Here is a 14,821-nt window from a genome sequence, read left to right as displayed (position 1 = left end):
GGTATTTAAGAATTTCGGTTAAGTATTTTGGTATTCGGTTTATCAATTGTGTATACCAAATGTCGTACCAAAGTATTTCGGTACGGTTCGGTATTTCTTATTTTGGTTCGGTACGGTTTCAGTTTAAACCAATTCTTCACTGTCTAGAGCTCCTAGCTGAAATATAATAGAGGATCATTCTAAACCATAATCAAAAGTAGAAGGATAAATTTTAACATTTTTCCTGATATATTTTGAAATTAACAATTCACTAAGTTCACGTTGGAACTCCATTAAAATCAAAGGGAAATATAAAACGATTTGCTAACAACAATATGAATAATCCTAATAATTCTCTTTGTGAAATTCTTCCAATAGTTGGAACATTTCAAAATTACAAATAGTAGCCATTACATGCAACAAGGACTCCATCAGTTTGGTCTTATCAAACCATGTGTTCGACGGTAGAATGGAATATTAAGACTTAAGAAGTTCGGAATATCAAAAAAAAATTATCATACCATAAAATAGCGAGTCACATTTTTAGAATTAGTCCCTTGAAAAACAACCAAATTTTGACTATAGTTCCTTCTGTTCGTGAAGAAAAATAACCACTTAAAACTTGTTTAAACGTTAATCTTTTGTATATGGAAAGATTGACCATTGGGCCTTCGCAATGAACAAATAATTAGGTGACAACTTGAACTACAAATTCTATTGACTTTGAAAAATTCGAAGTGTATACCTTGATTGAGCTATGGAAATTTGTATTAGAATTTGGACTTTATGGGTGTGGGATTAAGGTTATTGGGCTAAAAAACAAAAATAAAGTTGGGCTTGGACTAAACTATTTCGGTATTTCGGTATACCGAAAATCAAAAACATAATACCATATACTGGACTGAATTACCGACATACCAAAATTTCTGCACCAAGATAAATCAAAATACTGAAAAAACCGAAATTGATATACCAAATTAATTCGGTTCAGTTCGGAATTCATTTTTTCGGATTTTATGCTCACCCATACTAGCAGCATTTATAGATTTGATGAACCGGGTGTTCAAGCCTTACCTATATTCCTTTTTTGATTGTGTTTATTGATGAAATCCTGATCTAATCTCGAAGCCGAGAGGAGCATGAGCTTCGGATCGTACTTCAGACGCTGAGAGATAGCCAGTTGTATGCAAAGTTTTCAAAATGCGAGTTTTGGTTAAACTCAGTCGCCTTCTTGGGGCACGTTGTATTAGCAGAGGGTATTCAGGTGGATCCTAAGAAGATTGAGGCCGTTCAGAATTGGCCTAGGCCTACTTCAGCCATAGAGATCCGTAGTTTCTTGGGATTGTTGGGTTATTACTATCGATTTGTGGAGGGGTTTTCATCTATAGTAGCCCTGTTGACTAAGTTGACCCAGAAGGGTGCCCCATTCAGATTGTCAAACGAGTGTGAAGCGAGCTTTCAGAAGCTTAAGACAACTTTGAACTTCGGCGGCGATGTTGGTTTTGCCCACAGGTTCAGGGCCTTATATAGTATATTGTGATGCATCTCGTATTGGACTTGGTGCGGTATTGATGCAGAGTGGAAAGGTTATTGCATATGCTTCACGACAGCTAAAGGTTCACGAGAAGAATTATCCAGTTCATGACTTGGAACTGGCAGCCATTGTTCACACGCTGAAGATTTGGACGCACTATCTATATGGCATGTCGTGTGAGGTGTTCACAGATCATAAGAGTTTGCAGTATTTGTTCAAGCAAAAGGAGCTCAATTTGAGGCAGAAAAGGTGGTTGGAGCTACTGAAAGACTATGATATCACCATTTTGTATCATTCCGGTAAGGCCAATGTAGTGGCCGATGCTTTGAGTAGGAAGTCAGCTAGTATGGGTAGCCTTGCGTACATTCCAGTCGGTAAGAGTCCGTTTGCATTAGATGTTCAGGCCTTAGCTAATCAGTTCGTGAGGTTGGATATTTCTGAGCCCAATGGTGTTTTAGCTTGAACAGTCGCTCGGTCTTCTTTGTTTGAGCGTGTCAAGAAGCGGCAGTATGATGACCCTCATTTGCTTGTCCTTAGGGACAAAGTGTGGCACGATGATGCCAAGCAAGTTACGGTTGGGGATGATAGAGTTTTGAGGATGCAAGGTCGTGTTTATGTGCCTAATATGGATAGGCTTCGTGAGTTGATTGTAGAGGAGGCCCACAGTTCCCGGGATTCTATTCATCTGGGCACCGCCAAGATGTATCAAGACTTGCGGTAACATTATTGGTGGAGGAGGATGAAGAAGGATATAGTTGCATATGTATCTCGGTGTCTAAATTGTCAGTAAGTTAAGTACGAACATTAAAGACCTGGTTGTTTGCTTCAGAAGATAGAGATTCCTGAGTGGAAGTGGCAGCGTATCACTATGGATTTCGTTGTTGGACTCCCACGGACTCAAAGGAAGTTTGATGCAGTTTGGGTTATTGTGGATAGACTGACCAAGTCAGCTCATTTCATTATTGTGGTTGTTACCTATTCTTCAGACCGGTTGGCAGAGATTTATATCCGTAAGATCGTTCGTCTTCATGGTGTGCCCATGTCTATTATTTTTGATTGAGGTATGTAATTTATCTCGCACTTCTAGAGGGTAGTACATCGTGAGTTGGGTACGCAGGTTGAGTTGAGCACAACATTTCATCCTCAGAAGGACAGACAGTCCAAGCGTACTATTCAGATCTTGGAGGATATGCTCCACGCATGTGTTATAGACTTTGGAGGATCGTGAGATCAGTTCTTGCCGCTTGCGAAATTTGCCTACAACAACATCTATCAGTCAAGCATCTAGATGTCTCCCTATGAGGCATTATATGGTAGACGGTGTCGATCGCCGGTTGGATGGTTTGAGACGGGGGAGGCTCGGTTATTGGGTACAGATTTGGTACAGGATGCCTTGGATAAGGTTAAGATCATTCAGGATAGACTTCACACAACTCAGTCCAGGCAGAAGTGTTATGCCGACCGTAGGGTTTGTGATGTGGCATTCATGGTTGGAGAGAGAGTGTTTCTTCGGGTATCACCCATGAAGGGTGTAATGAGGTTTAGAAAGAAGGGCAAGTTGAGACCTAGGTACATCGAGCCTTTTGAGATCCTTGAACGAGTGGGAGAAGAGGCTTACAGACTTGCATTGCCACCAGGTTTATCAACGGTGCATCAAGTGTTTCATGTGTCCATGCTTCGAAAGTATCACGGTGATCCATCCCACGTGTTTGATTTCAGCACTGTCCAGTTGGACAAGGATTTGACCTACGAGAAAGAGCCGGTAGCTATTCTAGACCGGCAGGTTCGTCAATTGAGGTCGAAGAGTTATCATTCAATTCGAGTGCAGTAGAGTGGTCACCTTGTTGAAAGAGCTACCTGGGCGTCCGAGTCCAATAAGCGGAGTAGATATCCCAACCTTTTCACCAGGTTAGGTACTTTTCTATGTCCACTTGAGGACGAATGATTGTTTTAGAGGTGGAGAATGTGTTGACCCGATAGGTCATCTTATGATTTAAAACCAAATCTATGTTCCGAGGCCTTTAAAACCTTATTTTATCCTTCCTCTATTTATGTGCATAGTCCGAGCATGTTTTCGGAAAGCTTTTATGTTGAAAGTTGACGAAAATCATAATTTTTGCCTTTAGAAGTTGAATTAGTTAACATCGGTCAACATTTTGAATAAACTGACCCAGACTCATGTTTTGACAGTCCTGGTGGGTCCGTATTGAAATATGGGACCTAGGCGTATGCCCGGAATCTTATTCAGAGGTCCCTAGCCCAGGTTATGACTTTTTGTTAAAAATTGTAAGTCTAAACATTTAATGATTTTGAAGAAATTGTCAATTTTTTATCTTATTGGTGTCAGGTCCGTATTTTGGTTCTGATGCCCGATATAAGTTCAATATAATATTTAAGTCATGTCTGTGAAATTTGGTGATAAACGAAGTTGGTTTGAAGTGTTTCGGACGTCCAGTTGAGGAAATAGAAATTTCAAAGTGTTCTTGAGAATCTCATTTAATTTGGTGCTAAATTCGTAGTTTTTGGTACTATTTTGGTTACTTGATCACGCGAGCAAGTTCGTATGATTTTATAAGACTTGTGTGCATGTTGGTTTGGAGCCCCGAGGGCTCGGGTGAGTTTTGGATAGGCTACATAGTAAAAATAGGAATTTGAACATTGTTGGTTTTGTTGCAGGCCTCTGATCTCGCATTTGCGAGATCAGGCATCGCAATTGCGAACTCTGCAGGTTCCACATTTGCGAGCTTCTCATCGCAAATGCAAGGAGTAGCTATGCCAGGCAGTCCTCGCAATTGCGAGGAATTATTCGCATTTGCGAAGTAAAGCTGGGAGGGGCAGTGATCGTAAATGCGATCTTTTTGTTGCATTTGCGGAGATTCAAGTTCGCAATTGCGAACTTATCTTCACAATTGCGAAGGCAGCAGAGATGTGAAGGACCTTGCATTTGCGATGGTTCCTTCGCATTTTCAAAGCTCAGGTCGCAAATGTGATATCTGCAGCTGTGTAAAAGGGACTTAGATGGGATGTTTCATTCATTCTTCAAACTTTCAAAACCTAAAGGACTTAGATGGGATGTTTCATTCATTCTTCAAACTTTCAAAACCTAAAACACAAGACGCGATTTTCCAAAGACCATTTCTTTCCCAAATCATAGGTAAGTGATTCTTAACTCATTTCTTTCAATATTTCACTTCATTTTACAAGATTTCAACCTAAAATCTAAGATTTTCATGGTGGAATTAGGGATTTTTGGGTAGAAACTAGGGATTTTGAAATTTAGGGATTTAGACCTCAAATTGAGGTCGGATTCCAAAACCAATTATATATCCGGGCTCGGGGATGAATGGTAATCAGGTTTTGGTCCGAATTTCGAGTTTGGACCAAGCGGGCCCGGGTGTTGACTTTCTCGAAAATGGCCTAAATTGAATTCCTAGAAATTGTGGATAGTTCCTAAGGCTTAAAGTAAATTATTTGGTTGGTAATTTTCTTGATTCTATTGGTTCGGAGGCTTGTATGAACGGAAAACCGGTGATTGAGTTTTGAGTTTGGCCGTTAGAGCGAGGTAAGTATCGTGGTTAACCTTAGCTTGAGGCATTAGGTATTATTTGCCTACTTGCTACATGTGTCACAGCCAAATTTCCAATCTGGGTCGTGATGGTGCCCAACATCGAGGTTAGGCAAGCCAAACTTAACCAAACTGGTGGGTTCCATTTATTTTACCAAAAACATTTCCAACCTATACTTAGTTAAAAACTAAACATTCAATAATGATAAATAGTTACGCAAATTTAAAACTGAAGAGACCAAATGATGTCATAATTAAGTGATTACATGCCAAAAGAATAGTCTACTAGTGTGTGTGCCAAGACCTGGTGTCACAAGTATATGAGCGTCTAGTAGAATATATAAAAGAATACATCTATCCTTCTGCCTGAAATAGAATAGACAGTCAAAAACAAAAGAGAGACTCCATCATGCTGGTGAACGACATCGAAAAGGAGGAGCAGTTCACCGTGGAATCTCAGCCAAATATCAACAATGCGCACCAATAGGGTAGCCAGATGCACCTGCCTCAAATCATGTACAATTAAGTACAGAAGCGTAGTATGAGTACCTAAACAATATGTACCCAGTAAGTATCTAGTCTAACCTCGAAGAAGTAGTGACGAGGGGTCGACTTGATACTTACTAGGGTCAATAAGGTAATAATATGAAGTTCAATATTTCATTCACAATGTACATGGATAGAAACAATTCAAATAAGAGGTAGTACTAAAATTTTTATCATCAATTAATAAATCTAGGAATTTCTCTCCTTTAAGACAAGTGCCATTTCAAACAATAAATCATAAGAATTATAAGAGGTTCCGGTTCCATTATCACATACAATTACCACCGAGGACGATCGACCCGTTCCAACATAAAAGTAAATTGTGCACTGCCGAGGGTCGAACGACCCGAACCATAGATGCATTTATTCACCCCGCTCTCGAATCATACATGTGACGCGGTAAGAAAATACAACCCCGCTCGCGAATCATACATGAGACACGGTAAGAACATACAACCCCGCTCGCGAATCATTCATGCGACGCGGTAAAACATATTTTTATCATTTAAAATACAACACTAATTTGATTCCTTTTTCCAACAAACTGAGACAATTCTCTTGAAGTCTTTTAAATCTTTAGATTTCCTTCAACTTAGTTACTTCCTTACAATTAGCACACATAAATCAATAGTAATGTCCACAAAGCATTGTGTGATCCTAGAACTACCCGGACAATAACAGAAGTAGTAGCTACGTATGGACTCTCATTACCTCGTGTATATGTAGCCCCCACAATAAATCACATATTAACCAAGTTCACCTATGGGGAGAATTTTCCTAGTACAAGGTTAGAAAAGAGACTTATTCACGTCACGACCTACTTTCCGGTCCAAGCTTAAGCCCAAACCCTCAATTTGGTGCCAAACACTCCAAAACTATCCAAATGGCATAGAAACTAATCAATATAGGCTTAAAAGTTCATATCCCAACCATTAGAGTGATTCCCCAATCCAATTTACAAGATTCCTAAAAATCGTCCCCGGGCCCACGAGCCCGAATTCCAAATTTTTTTAAAGAAAGTTGTTACTCATAGCCTAAGGATCGAGAATATGTGATTTTTACTCCATTGCATAACAATTTTCGTGGTTAAATCTTGTTTTCATCAAAACCCTAGGTTTTACTCTAATCCCATGATTTTCACTAATTTTTGTGTAGTAATCTACCAAAAAACCAAGTATTAAACTCACATTAAGTAGGAACAACTTACCTCACAATTGCTAGGTTGAATTCCATCTTTGGAAGCTCTTAAATCTCCCAAGGATGCAATAAATGACCCCAACTAAGTGTATGCCCCGATTTTTAAACTTACTGCCCAACTGCCCCCTTCATCGTGAACGCGATAGGGGCCTCACGTTCGCGAAGTCTATTGGTTCAGGCCTTCTAAAGGGCCTTTATCGCGAATGCATCAATGGACTCGCGAACGTGAAGGCTAGCTTGGCTAGACCTACACGAACGTGATAGTTGCTCCGCGAATGCGAAGAACAAAGATGGCCAGGCCCAGCTACTTTACTCTACGCGAACGTGAGTCGCCTCACGCGGATGCGAAGGTCACTGATCCAGACCTTCGCAAACACGGAATATCTATCGTGAACGCGAAGAGAATTTCACCCCTAGCCCCAACCCCTTCTACACGAACACGATGGTTCCCTCGCATTCGCAAAGAAGGAAACCAGAACTGGGCAGATCTGGTATGATGCATTTAGCTCCCAGGGGTCCGAAACTCATCCGAGCCACTCGGGAGCCCATCCAAAGGCACTAACAAGTCTATAATCATAATACGGACTTGCTCGAATTCTTGAAACGCGAAAAACAACAATGAAACCAAGAATCATACCCCAAAAGTAAATTGGGTCAAACTTTGAACTTCAAGTTTTCCAAATTCGCCGAATGCGTCGAATCATACTTAGACTATTCGGATTGACACTAAATTTTGTGTGCGAGTCTTAAGACTACTCGGATTGATACCAAATTTTGCATGAGAGTCTTAAATGACATTACGGGACTATTCCGGATCTCAAATTCAATTCAAATCTCTATATCACAAAAACTCGCTCCAAACCAAATTTAAGGAACTTCAAAGTTCTTCAAGAACTAGCTTTCACTATTACGCTCTGAAACGCTCCTGGGTCATCCAAAACCCAATCCGGACATATGCCCAAGTCCAAAATCATCAAATGAACCTATTGGAACCGTCAAATCCTGATTTCGAGGTCATTTACTTGAAATGTTGACCGAAGTCAAACTTGGCCTTTTAGGCCAACTTTAAGGAACCAAGTGTTTCGATTTCAACCCAAACTCTTCCAAATCCCGAACCAACCATTCCCACAAGTCATTAATTAGTAAAAGCAAGTACGGGAAGCCTTATCTAGGGTAACAGGGTTCTAAAACAAAACGACCGGTCGGGTCGTTACATTCTCCACCTATTAAACAAACGTTCATCCTTGAATAGGTTTAGATTCATACTTGAAGTGCTAAATAAGTGTGGATATCTGCTCCGCATGTCCTCCTCGGACTCCTAGGTTGCCTTCTGGACTGGTTGGCCCTTCCACTGGACCTTTACCACAGAAATCTTCTTGGATCTCAACTGGTGATCCTGTTTATCACCAATGGCAACTGGCTCCTCCTCATAGCCCAAGCTCTCATCTAGCTGAATGGTACTGAAGTCTAACACATGAGACAAGTCGGTGTGATACCTCTGAAGTATAGACACGTGGAAAAATGGATGAACTCCTGATAATATGGGGGGTAAAGCAAGCTCGTAAGAAACCTCCCCAACTCGTCTCAACACCTCAAATATGCCTATAAACCTAGGGCTCAACTTACCCTTCTTCCCGAATCTCATAATACCCTTCATCGGCGAGACTTTCAAGAGGACCTTCTCGCCGACCATGAATGATACATCGCGTGCCTTCTGATCCGTGTAACTCTTCTGTCTGGACTGAGCTGTGCGAAGCCTTTCCTGAATCAACTTTACCTTTTCCAAGGCATCTCTCACCAAGTCTGTACCATACAACTTAGCCTCACCAAGCTCAAACCACCCGATAGGAGAACAACATCGGCGACAATATAAAGCCTTAAATAGAGACATCTAGATGCTGGACTGATAGCTATTATTGTAAGCAAACTCGGCCAAAGGAAAGAACTGATCCCACTGTCCTCCAAAGTCAATCACACATGCTCTAAGCATGTCCTCCAATATCTGAATTGTCCGCTCCGATTGTCCGTCGGTCTGAGCATGGAATGCTGTGCTGAGCTCCACACGGGTCCCCAACTCACTCTGGATATCTCTCCAGAAATGTGAAGTGAACTGAGGGCCTCTATATGATATGATAGAAACAAGTAAACCGTGCAACCGAACTATCTCCCAAATGTAGATATGAGCCAACCTCTCTGAAGTATAAGTGGTCGCAACCGGAATAAAGTGTGCTGACTTGGTCAACCTGTCGACAATGACCCACATTTCATCAAACTTTCGCAAGGTCCACGACAACCCAACTACGAAGTCCATAGTAATGAGCTCCAACTTCCACTCAGGTATAGGCATTTGCTGAAGTAGGCCACTTGGCCTCTGGTGCTCATACTTAACCTGCTGGAAATCCAAACATCTAGCCACATACTCAACTATGTCTTTCTTCATCCGCCGCCACCAATAATGCTGCTTCAGGTCCCGATATATCTTCGTAGCACCTGAATGAATGGAATACCATGAACTGTGTGCTTCCTCTAGGATCCTCTCCCTCAATCTATCGACATTAGGAACACATAGGCGGCCCTAGAGTCGCAGAACCTCATCCTCACCAATAGAAACCTCTTTGGCACGACCCTGTAGTACCGTCTCTCTGAGAACTGCCAACTACAAATCATCAAATTGCCGAGCCTTGATCTGTCCAAATAGAGAAAACTGAGCAACAATACACGCAAGGACCCGACTAGGATCTAAAATGTCCAGCCTCACAAGTCTGCTAGCCAAGGACTAAATGTCCAAAGCTAATGGTCTCTCCTCTGCCAAAATGAATGCCAAGCTACCCATACTTTCTGCTTTCCTGCTTAAGGCATCTGCGACCACATTTGCCTTAACCGGATGATAAAGAATGGTAATGTCATAGACTTTTAGCAGCTCAACCCATCTACACTGCCTCAAATTAAGATCCCTCTGCTTGAACAAGTGTTGCAAACTACGGTGGTCCGTATAAACCTCACAAGACACTACATACAAGTAATGTCTCCAAATCTTAAAATCATGAACAATTGCTGCCAACTCCAAATCGTGCACAGGGTTATTCTTCTCATGAACCTTCAGCTGACGCAAAACATATTCAATAACTCACCCCTCTTGCATCAGTACGCATCCTAGGCCAATACGCAAAGCGTCGCAATAAACTGTATATATCCCCGAACCAGAAGGCAGTACTAGAACTGGTGCTGTGGTCAAAACTATCTTGAGCTTCTGAAATCTCGCCTCACACTCGTTGGAACAACGGAAAAGGGCACCGTTCTAGGTCAATCTAGTCAAAGGTGCTGCAATGGACGAAAAACCCTGCACAAATCGGCAATAATTACCTGCTAACCCTAGGAAACTCCTGATCTCAGTCACTAAAGTAGGACGTGGCCAACTCTGAACTGCCTCAATCTTCTTAGGATCCACCTTAATACCCTCTCTGGATACAACATGTCCCAATAATGCAACTGACTCAAGCCAAAACACACACTTGGAGAACTTGGCATATACCTTCTGCTCTCGCAGTGTCTGAAGCACCACTCGTGCTCCCCCAGGCTACGTGAGTAGATCAAGATGTCGTCAATGAAGATAATAACAAAAGAATCAATATAAGGCCTAAACACTCTATTCATCAAGTCCATAAATGCTGCTAGGGCATTAGTCAAGCCGAAAGACATTACCAGGAACTCATAATGGCCATATCTAATACGGAAGGCAGTCTTTGGGACATCTGAATCACGAATCTTCAACTGATGATACCCTGATCTCAAGTCGATCTTAGAAAACACCCTAGCATCCTGCAACTGGTCAAACAAATCATCGATACGAGGCAACGAGTACATGTTCTTAATGGTGACTTTGTTCAACTGGCGGTAATCAATGCACATCCGCATAGTCCCATCCTTCTTCTTCACAAATAACACTAGTGCACCCCAAGGTGATATATTGGGTCTCATAAACCCCTCCGCTAATAACTCTTCAAGCTGCTCCTTTAACTCTTTCAACTCTTTCGGAGCCATACGGTATGATGGGATAGATATATGCTGGGTACCTGGAGCGAAATCAATGCAACAAATCAATGTCACGATATGGTGGCATGATTGGAAGGTCAGAAGGAAACACATCGGAGAACTCCCGAACTACTGGAACTAAATCAATCGCCAGTGACTCTACAGTGGTGTCCCAAACAGATGCTAGATATGCCAACCAACCCTTCTCGACCAGATATCGAGCCTTCAAAAAAGAGATAACCCGACTAGATGAACTAAAATAGGAACCCTTCCACTCCAATATCGACAACTCAGGCATAGCTAAAGTAACGGTCTTGGCATGACAATCAAAAATGACGTCATATGGAGATAACCAATCCATACCTAGTATGACCTCAAAGTCGATCATGTAAAATAGTAGAAGGTCAACTCTAGTCTCTAACCATACATGATCGGTAAATCTGATCCACAACCACAAAATCGCCCACAAGAGTGGACATATAAACAGGAGTACCCAAGGGCTCTCGTGGAATATTCAGGAAATGAGCAAACAGAGATGACACATATGAATACGTAGAACCTGGATCAAACAATACCGAAGCTTCCCTACCGCTGACAGAAATAGTACCTGTGATCACAACATCTGAGGCCACTATATCAGGTCTGTCTGGAATAACATAGAATCTGGCTAGAGCACCCTTTTTTTTCCTCTTCGCATCGGAAAATCGGGTTTATGATATTATGGGTATAAGACAACTCATTCCTTTTGGGAACTGGGTTTTGCATTTGAAGAGTCACCACCTAATGATTTAAGGTGCATTAAGACACCTATAAGGTTCACTTCTAAGTTTGTTTAATAACCAGAGATAGGGTAAGGGCTTGAAATTATCCCAAGAGGAAGGTGTTAGGCACCCCTCGGGATCCACTAGTGTGGTTTCCGGCCAGATAGTTTTTTGTAAATTTGTACAATTTAGCAAATAGACAAGTATATGCTCAAATAATAGGGGATTTAAGATTAAACACATAAGAGTTTGAAAAAAAAAGCAATTAGTAAAAGGCGGATTTTGAAAAAGAACTTACAATTCTACAAATACTCGAGAATATAAAAGGAGGGGGTCCTCGGTTTATTTATAATATGGATCACATCCATGCGATGCCCAGTATGGCACTCCTCAAAAGAGGGGATACACGTGGTATTAGTGCACTAGTCATCATACCCATATCTACCCTTCCCACCCCGTTGAAGTATTAAAGCGCGGATTGGTCTCGACCACTATTGCATGCTATTACCCGTCCCACTCCTATCAGTCCTGGAGGAACATAGAACTACTATTCCTAAAGGGGAGGGATATTAGGCTGACTTTTAGGTTTCAAAAGGTGAAAAAGCTAAGGCGACATACAAAAAAATACATAGGACTGCATATTAGGGGAAACATGTAAACAATTAAAAGGCTCATGTATACCTCCTCAAACAAAGCACATAAAGAGCATGGCTTAAACACAATTAGGGTCTGAATTTAAAGTGCTAAGGCAAGGAGAATTTTAATTGTTGACGCAGACCAGTTTATTACATAACTCAGATAAGAAGTCCGAATCAGGCCAGCCTGCTGGTTGTAACAGTTACTGATTAACAAAGGAGGATTTAGTTTTTATTGTCGTTATCACCTAAGGCTCACCTAAGTGTTTGGGTGAGATCCTATAAACGTGATATCTATTGCTGATTCAGAATGAAGTAAAGCAGTAACAGTTCTACAATAAACGATTTGAGATCCTATAGACATGCTTTCTAAACCGCGTTAAATAAAGGAGTAAGGCTGTTTAAAACTAATTCAGAATAATACGAGTTAGGCTGATTTTAAACTAGACTGGTTTCAGATTTTATAGACGTTGATATCTATTATTGCTAATTTTAATTCCTATAGACATGATATCTAGTCGAACGTGAAACGAAGCAGGCAGTATTTACTTGAATCCTATAGGCATAATTTCTATAAAGGTACTAATTTTAATGATGTCGGATTGTAACCACTTAGATCCTAAGAGCATGGTGTCTAAGTGTGGTAATAAACATTTAGAATTGAAGACAAACCCAATAGGCATGTTATCTAAATATAGAGTTAGACATGCAGAATTTTAAAGAAAATAGATCTTATAGGCATGATATCTAAATGTAGAGTTAAACATGCAGAACAATAGATCTTATAGGCATGCCATCTAAATGCAAAGTTAAACATGCAGAATTTAAAACAACAGATCTTATAGGCATGATATCTACCCTTAAGCATGCACAATTACCCATCCCTTTTCACTAGCTAACCCTAATGTTTATTACAAATTATTACAAACTGAATAATGAATTGCATCAAAAAAGTGTAAAAAGAAGAAGTTACAACCAGAGGAAGCCTGATTCTTGACTTCCTCTATGAGTTATGGAATAAACCACCTCAAATGCCATTTGTTCCAAAGCCTTTCTCAGACTTGAGTGTGTCAAAGCTCCCTAAGGGTCTCAAGGGACCCTGGGCAGTGCTTACACCCAAGTTTGCATAACTAGATAGAGATAAGTGCAGTATGGAAGAGCCAGCCCTTATGTGTCCAAGTTCAGAAGGAGCTCATGGTTCCCAAGGCAAGGCTCACACAAGAGGGGCAGAACCTAAGTCTAAGAGTATAGTGGAAGTGCAGGAGTAGAGATTTTGTTTAAAACTGGGTTGAGAATAGTAAGGTGTAAGGGTAATTAGGAAACACTAATAGTAAAGCTAACACTACATAGAATCAGCATTTTTATACACAGGGTCAGGGGGTTAGGAACACATTGCAGGAAGCATATGACCCTAAGAGGGGTCAAGTTTGGACATGCACAACAATAGCTAGTGTTGGCATGCCCATAAACCAGTCGGAGAACACAACATATAGAGGGAATATGAAGCATATGACCCTAGGGAGGGTCAGGTTTGGGTCATGCACAACAAATGTCTAATGCTAACATGCCCTTAAACCAACCAAAGAACAAAAACACATGGGGGATATGGGGGTTTGGGATTCATAAGTCATAATAAGTGACAGACAGAGTTCATACATAAGAAAAATACATTAATTTAGAAGAGGAAGGGGCAGATTATAGCATGCTTGGTAATGTAACTGGATTAAACACAAGCAGGAAACAGGCAAGAGTGAAGGAAATAGTAAAGAAACATATTGTTGTTGATGATAGAAGATTAATTAGAACATACTAGTAAAGAGGAAAATGCAGAAAGAAAAGTAAGCAAATTTCCACAGCCTAGCCTTGGCTTTCGGCCGGCTAGACAAGGCAGCAACACAAGTAGTAACAGATAAAAGAGAGAGAGCTTTGAGTGAAGTGTGTTCTGAACTCAAGTGGTTTGTTCGTGTTTTTGAAAGAAGATGGGCTCAGGGTATTTATGGTGTAGAAAACAGATGAGGAATAAGGTAATAAGTAAAGTTCTACCACAAACGTTGAAACAATCACAAGTCATAATCAATTAAACAAGTGAATCTCTTTAATTAAGGAGTCACTGTTTAACGGGTAATGACAGATTCAAAATAAGGAAAGAAGATCAATTTAGAGACAAACTAATTATTTCCATAAAAGGAGTAGTAAAAGTATTGAGTAAGTAATCAAGTCTAAGCACATAAATATGCTTATTTTGGGAAAAGATTCAGTAAGGCAAAATAAGGAAATGAATTAATTAAATTTAACAGGCGAGTAAAATTAGAGTTTATAAAAGAAAAGTTTTTGAAATCAGTCACACGATTGAGATCAATCAAAGAAGAAACATGCTTCTGCACTTCAGTATATAAGTAAAGTGAACAGGGTCGTCAGACATGCGAGGCCAAGCACATTGGCAAAAGAGATAATCAGAAGCATGCAGTAGTGGCAGAAATAAGCTAGGGTTCAGTAGTAAAGAAAATATTCGAAGTACAGTAATCAAGCAGGTCAAGTCACATTGAATTCAACAGTGAAGAAAACAGAGTAT

The sequence above is a fragment of the Nicotiana sylvestris genome, chromosome 10, assembly GCF_000393655.2.
Source record: "Nicotiana sylvestris chromosome 10, ASM39365v2, whole genome shotgun sequence".
Classification (NCBI taxonomy): Eukaryota; Viridiplantae; Streptophyta; class Magnoliopsida; order Solanales; family Solanaceae; genus Nicotiana; species Nicotiana sylvestris.
This window is presented reverse-complemented; position numbering follows the sequence as displayed.